This window comes from Schistocerca serialis, chromosome 10 (assembly GCF_023864345.2).
Source record: "Schistocerca serialis cubense isolate TAMUIC-IGC-003099 chromosome 10, iqSchSeri2.2, whole genome shotgun sequence".
In the NCBI taxonomy this organism is placed as follows: domain Eukaryota; kingdom Metazoa; phylum Arthropoda; class Insecta; order Orthoptera; family Acrididae; genus Schistocerca; species Schistocerca serialis.
The window spans coordinates 40145628-40152651 of NC_064647.1; the positions used below are offsets into that span (position 1 = coordinate 40145628).

Sequence of the window (7024 nt, forward strand, 5' to 3'; positions counted from 1 at the left end):
CCGCCGTGGCCGAGCGGTTCTAGGCGCTTCACTCCAGAACCAAGCGGCTGCTACGGTCGCAGCTTGGAATCCTGCCTTGGGCATAGATGTGTGTGATGTCCTTAGGTTAGTTAGGTTTACGTATTTCAAAGTTCTATGGGACTGATAACCTCAGATGTTAAGTCTCATAGTGCTTAGAACAATTATAACCGTTTGGTAACGATACGGGGTAGCCATGGCTGGTGTTGTTCTCGAGAGAAGTGTTGACGAGCGAGCAGCCATGCACATATATCCATCCGCTGATTTTTGAGATTTTGGCTTAGGGTACGCGGTACACATACACCCGATTTTTGAACATATCCCACTGAATACAAATGTCGCACGATGGTGCAGTGATCACAGTTTATCACATTTGCCAATTCTCGAGTGCACTGGAAAATTTAGGACATTTTTGGTCAGGTCTTATGGGACCAAACGGCTGAGGTCATTGGTCCCTAAGCTTACACACTACTTAATGTAACTTAAACTAACTTACGCTAAGGACAACACACACATCCATTCCCGAGGGAGGACTCGAACCTCCGACGGGGAGAGCCGTGCTAACCGTGACAAGACGCCTTACTCCACGCGGCTACCCCGCGCGGCTCGAATGCGCTGATTTGGATCATTGTGTACTACTGCATTTAAACGATATCCATCAAAAACTGAGGGACTTCCTGAACCTGGAGAGTCACTAATGTCAAAACGATCCTCCAGTGGAATTATCCCCATACGTGGCGCAAATATTTACGGCTGCCTCCAATGCTATCACACTTCTATTAAACCCAAAAAGAAAAATATGTCGGAAATGTTCCCATTTCTCCACTTGGAATTTCATTTGCTAGCGTCCGCAGCTCCACTTCCTATCTCCAAGTGACAAAATGACAATGTGTGAACGCAGATAGCAATAGTGAAGTGAAAAAAAAAAATCACGCTCGATAAAGAAACTTGTAGCAACCGGAATGTCAACATGCAAAACAATAACGCTGCGAAGCTGTTCACAAACCTAATAGTTCGTGGTGGTGATGAGCAGGGCTTAAAGAAGCTTCTTGATTATGTTCTTTTAGTGATAATGAAGTAAGTGATTTCTTTTTCGGGAATTGGAATTGTGGAGAAAAGCGAGCAGTTGTTGTTTCGAAAATAGATGAAGAATAATACTTGCTACAGATTCAGGAGTAACGTTGCACATTAACGGTTAGAAAGTGCATAGCTAACAGAGCCCTGCTGACAGGTGACCATAAGACAGTACCACTCCCATGAATATTGACACAAACACATGCCCTCATTTCCCGAAGAAAAAACTCCGATATGGAAAAAAATAGCACAATAATGTGTGTTATGAGCCTCTCATGAGGAAAAAGAAGTGAAACTGCTTGGTAGTGTAAATGGTGTGGTGTTACCCCACATTCAGATGAATCTTTTGTGATCTAACATACTTAACAATCTTACCAGCTGATACGTAAAACAGTTATAGTAGCTAAGAACTAAACTAAAGTCCACCTGAACAGGCCATGAAGGCCCAACGGTACCGACCAGCCGCCGTCTCGTCCTCAGCCCACGGGCGTCACTGGATGTGGATATGGAGGGTCATGTGGTCAGCAAACCGCTTTTATATATATATATATGAAAACCACATTTCAGGTGCTTTAAGTTAGATGTTTGTTCTTCACTTGAACGAAATTTCAAACACTTCCGACAGGTGACGGAGCCGTAGTGAGCTTTCAATATGGTTTCTACATATGACGCTCGTTACAAGCAACGTTCTATAACTTGGTTCCGGTGAAAGAAACTGTGGTGAATATCCACAAAAGCTTGCAGCAATGATGCGGCTGATAGGAATACCGTTAGGCTATGGGTAAAGGTGTTATGGCGTCATGAAGAGGTGCAGAAACATAGGTGTGATCAGCCGCGTTCGGGAATGATTCTACACCTACTGATGAACATTGCAAGTGTGTGTGTGTGTGTGTGTGTGTGTGTGTGTGTGTGTGTGTGTGTACAATAATCGACACGCTTCGATTCTCAAAAGGGGACAGAAAATGGAATCCACTAATACTCACAAAAAAAAACTAAACTCATTCCGACAGGCCATGAAGGTCCAACGTTACCGACCGGCCGCCGTCTCATCCTCACCCCACAGGCGTCACTGGATGCGGATATGGAGGAGCATGTTGTCAGCAGATCGCTCTCCCGACCGTATGTCAGTTTCCGAGACCCGAGCCGCTACTTCTCACTCAAGTAGCTCCTCAGTTTGCCTCACAAGGGCTGAGTGCATCCCGCTTACCAGCAACGCTTGACAGACCGGATGGTCACCCATCCAGTTGCCAGCCCAGATCGACAGCGCTTAACTTCGTTGATCTGACGGGAACTGGTGTTAACACCACCTCAGGGCAGTTATAGTAGCTGATAGGCATTAAATCAGATGTCACAGGAACCAGTAGAGTATTTAAGTACGATCTGTTTGGGTATACCAAGTCACTTGGCTGCAAATGATGCAGCTTTTCTAGTAGGCACACAGGACTATCACGTCGACCTATCTTGCTATTCTCTGTCTATACAAGCGACTGGCGCGCGCACACACACACACACACACACACACACACACACACACACACACCACTTCAGTGCCATGATTCACACTAGCAGTGGAGGTCAAATAGTCGCCTGTTTCCACTCCTACACCACCTGCTACACTCCAATGAGACCAGTTTGCTCTTTTAAAGGAGTGACTACTCTATTATTAGGCGAGCTGATGTATAAAAGTTATGAGCAGCTGAAGAAGGTGAGAGGGGCAACGGAGGTCCCTGCTCTGTCGTTCGGAGTGTTCCTGTAGAGAAACATTGGTCCCAGCACGGAGCCCTGTGGGAAATCTCGCACAGTCGCCGCAGCCAGGGGGCGTTGGCGGTGCGGCGGCGGCTACCTGAAGACGCGGCGACAACAGCGCTCTCTGCCGGCGGAAATCTGTGCCCTGGCCGGCGCAATGAATGTTTGACGCAGCTGCGTTCACCGGTGCGCGCGCCGCCTGATCAAACATTCAGCGGGCGGCTAGCGGTCGTCAGGCCAGATGGCACGGCCCGACCCACCTGCCATTCCCGGTGAACTCTGCCCATCCTCACCACCTGGCCAGCTCTGCCGCAGGATCCCAGTTCAGCAGCAACACCGCGACAAATAACGGAGATCTTTCAGGCACATTATCGTTCAAATTTATTGCAACAAACCATAATTTTTGCCTCAACGGAACTAGAAATTGCATTTCCTGCTCTTTGTGAAGATTAGATTTGACGCATGGGATAACCGCGCTGTTCAAATGGCTCTGAGCACTATGGGACTCAACGGCTGTGGTCATCAGTCCCCTAGAACTTAGAACTACTTAAACCTAACTAACCTAAGGACATCACACACACCCATGCCCGAGGCAGGATTCGATCCTGCGACCGTAGCAGCAGCGCGGCTCCGGACTGGAGCGCCTAGAACCGCACGGCCACCGCGGCCGGCTACCGCGCTGTTGCTACGGTCGCAGCTTCGAATCGTGCCTCGGGCGTGGATGTGTGTGATGTCCAATAATGCTTAGAGCCATTTGAACCATTTTTTGAAACTCTTCAGATTATGATACCTCGTAAATGACTCGCACTAGAATCGTGCAACAGACCTCACTGGCATAATAATTTTCCCAACATTTGGTTTGCTAATGCCAATAGCATTTCCCCATTTAGAAAGTATATGTTTGCAGAAAAATGCTCTATGTATTATTACGATCTGTTAATTCGCTAAAAATAAGAGCCCCTGACAACCAATCCATTCTGTGACAATCGCACATCAGTAGCACTGTACATTTCAGTTGTGACTGCCGTGCAGGTTTGAGGTGATTCACCTTGTATAGTGGGCACTGTGGCCTGAGAGCGACCGTTCATGGTTGATTTCTTCACCGACGGCGATGGCATGTATCAACAGGATAGCTGTCCGTGTCAAAAGGACAAAAATCTCCGCCAGAACATACCATAAAGGCCCAACGGTCCCGCTCGGCCGGCGTCTCATCCCTAGCCCACAGGCATCAAACGATATGGAGGGGCATGTGGTCAGCACACCGCTCTCCTGGCCGTATGTCAGCTTACGAGACCGGAGCCGCTACTTCTCAATCAAGTAGCTCCTCAGCTTGCCTAACAAGGGCTGAGTGCACCACACTTGCCAACAGCGCTCGGCAGACCGGATGGTCACCCATCCACCTGCTAGCCCAGCCCGACAGCGCTTAACTTCGGTGATCTGATGGGAACCGGTGTTACCACTGCTTCAAGGCCGTTGGCCTGTCAAATGGTCAGAAACCTGCCATAATGGTTTGAGGAGCACGATAGAGAACTCACTTCAATATCCGGACTACCAAATTCGCATGATCTGAATGTGGTCGACTGCATCTGTGACGCTGTGAGGCGCAGATCGTCTCAGAACACACCAACGGGAACAGCGTGACCTGTGTATTGACAGTTGGTGCAACATATCTGCGAAATGCTACCAAGGACTCGTGGGATCCGAACCACTCACAATCGCGTTTCAAAGGTCGACCGACACGCTGTTAAGAACATGGTCGTGACGTTTTGGGTCATCAGTGTAGCACCAAATCATAAACCTTTGTCCTTGATGCCCCAAGCTGTCGTTCTTTTCGTTAATGGAGTTCAGATTCGTTCAGGACAGTCCTACTGGGTTTTACATTTTTCGTCTAGAACGCACCACTCAAAACTACACAGAGTGTGCCAGGAGTGATAGTTTTCACGGAAATGACAGAAATGATCATTCGAAGCAAAAAGGTCTAGTAAACACGGGCTGTAAAGTGAATAGCTGAAGAACAGTGTGCAGTAATTCATCTTCACTACGATGAACCACATGTACTGAACAACTGCTCCTAGCTCTTAAGGTTCAAATGGCTCTGACCTTTATGGGACTTAACAGCTGAGGTCATCAGTCCCCTAGAACTTAGAACCACTTAAACCTAACTAACCTAAGCACATCACACACATCCATGCCCGAGGCAGGATTCGGACCTGCGAGCGTAGCGGTCGCGCGGTTCCAGACTGAAACGCCTTGAACCGCTCGACCACAACGGCCGGCTAGCTCTTTAGGAACACACTCGAGAGCCCTTGTTTGCTGGACACTTTAGTTTCAAGTGATAGTCCCCGTCGTATCCATGAGCACTGAACATTCCTCCTATTGCATCCTGTGTGACAATAGTGAAATATTTTTTTCTGTGTTTGTCCCAGAAGACGTGGATGAGTATTGTGATAATGTCCAGAAACGCACAGTGGTCTAGTTGAGCCCTGCTACTGGCCACTCGGAGCGCTCACGCGGAGCCTGCCCGCTAATTGGCGGTGTTTATAGCTGCGGTCTCACCATCCGCCCCCGCCACCCCCACTTAATATCCTGCAGCGCTGTTTGACTAACGGGGCGAACCAATTATTTCCACTCGCGCGGAAGCGCGGCAGGGGGAGAGGACTCCAGGTGTTGGCAGAACTAATTAACAAGTGTTTACTTGCACCCGATTCGGTTACCCCGCTGCAAGTGCTGTCTGGGCGCGAACCAGCAATCCGCTTCCCAAGGAAGCTGCGAGCGATCAGGCCTCCCGATAGACAGTGCGAAGGGCGCTCTAGCTGCGTCTCTGCTGGAAGAGGAAGGCGAAGGAGGGTCGATGACGTCAGGCGACGGTCTTTCTCCGTGTTGCGCCTGTTCGTGAAAGTATTGATGTCTTTCACATCTACATCTACATACACTTGTGTTCAGAAAAAAAACAGAAGACCTTGATCGACTAAAGATAGGACGCTTATATTCGCAGAACATGCACATTAGAAATCCAAGCCGGCCGTGGTGGCCGAGCAGTTCATGGCGCTTCAGTCTGGAATCGCGCGACCGCTACGGTCGCAGGTTCGAATCCTGCCTCGGGCATGGGTGTATGTCATGCCCTTAGGTTAGTTAGGTTTAAGTAGTTCTAAGTTCTAGGGGACTGATGACCCCAGATTTTAAGTCCCATAGTGCTCAGAGCCATTTGAACCATCAGACATCCAAGATGCTACTCCAGGTTGGTGTAAAATAAATGTGTGCAACGGAAAATAATAAACGCTAAAATGAAGATTTGGCCTTTTCTGACTACCCCCTGAAGCAGATCTTAGGATCTCTTAACGGATTTTAAGATATAAATAGCAACGTAAACATAAGTGAATGATTAAGGCAACTAATACTACTAACTGATAAACGTTGCTCCTGCTTATATATTTACTGTAGATTAAAAAAACCTTTATATTAGAAAGTTTATATTTCCTAAGTAAATTTACTAATAAATTGCCCAATTCTGCCCTTATTATGACTGCGCGATCTAATATCAATAACGCGAAGTGACTGACAACACTACGTACCAAACACTAGAAGACACTACTTTCAAAGATGATCTACAGTGGTGTGGAACCTCAGTGGAAATAAACTAACGTGATCACAGCTGTTTAGCTTTTATAGCCCTAATAGGCCGAAGCGATTTGCGATATCACCGTATGTACTGCGTCTGGTGCGTCTAAGTGATGGCTCTCGTACTCGTCTGCGACTATGGAAGAACTCCAGCCACAAATGAACTCTTTCAAACACTAGGACGGCAGAAGGTGGTCATCTGACTAATTAATACTGTCTTCTCCTCTCTGTGTTCTACAGACGAGAAAAGCGAACTTCCAGCCACAAGGACAGAGTTCAGATAACGTCTCAGTGTAAGTATAGGCAGAAGAAATGCTCCCAACTATTGAATTCCGCGTGCTCAACCCGGAGGTGAAGTTCAGAATCGTATAGGTTTACAAAAGTACAGTTCCAAATTGTTCTAACTATAAACTCTCATGTGAGCAAAGCCAGCAAGTCCATCGGTACCCACTAAGCTATTTTAGTTTTTTGTCGTGCAGCGCGGAAATTTTGCGAGGAAATACCTATACTCATACAATGATACGCTTCTGAGTAACAAGCCTTGGAAATATCCCAGCCTGCATGGTTT

At 47.6% G+C, this 7024-nt stretch overlaps 1 pseudogene; it reads right to left on the reverse strand.

Moving 5' to 3' along the window:
- Positions 1-4198: 4198 nt before the first annotated feature.
- Positions 4199-4316, reverse strand: LOC126425597 (5S ribosomal RNA; annotated as a pseudogene).
- Positions 4317-7024: the final 2708 nt, after the last annotated feature.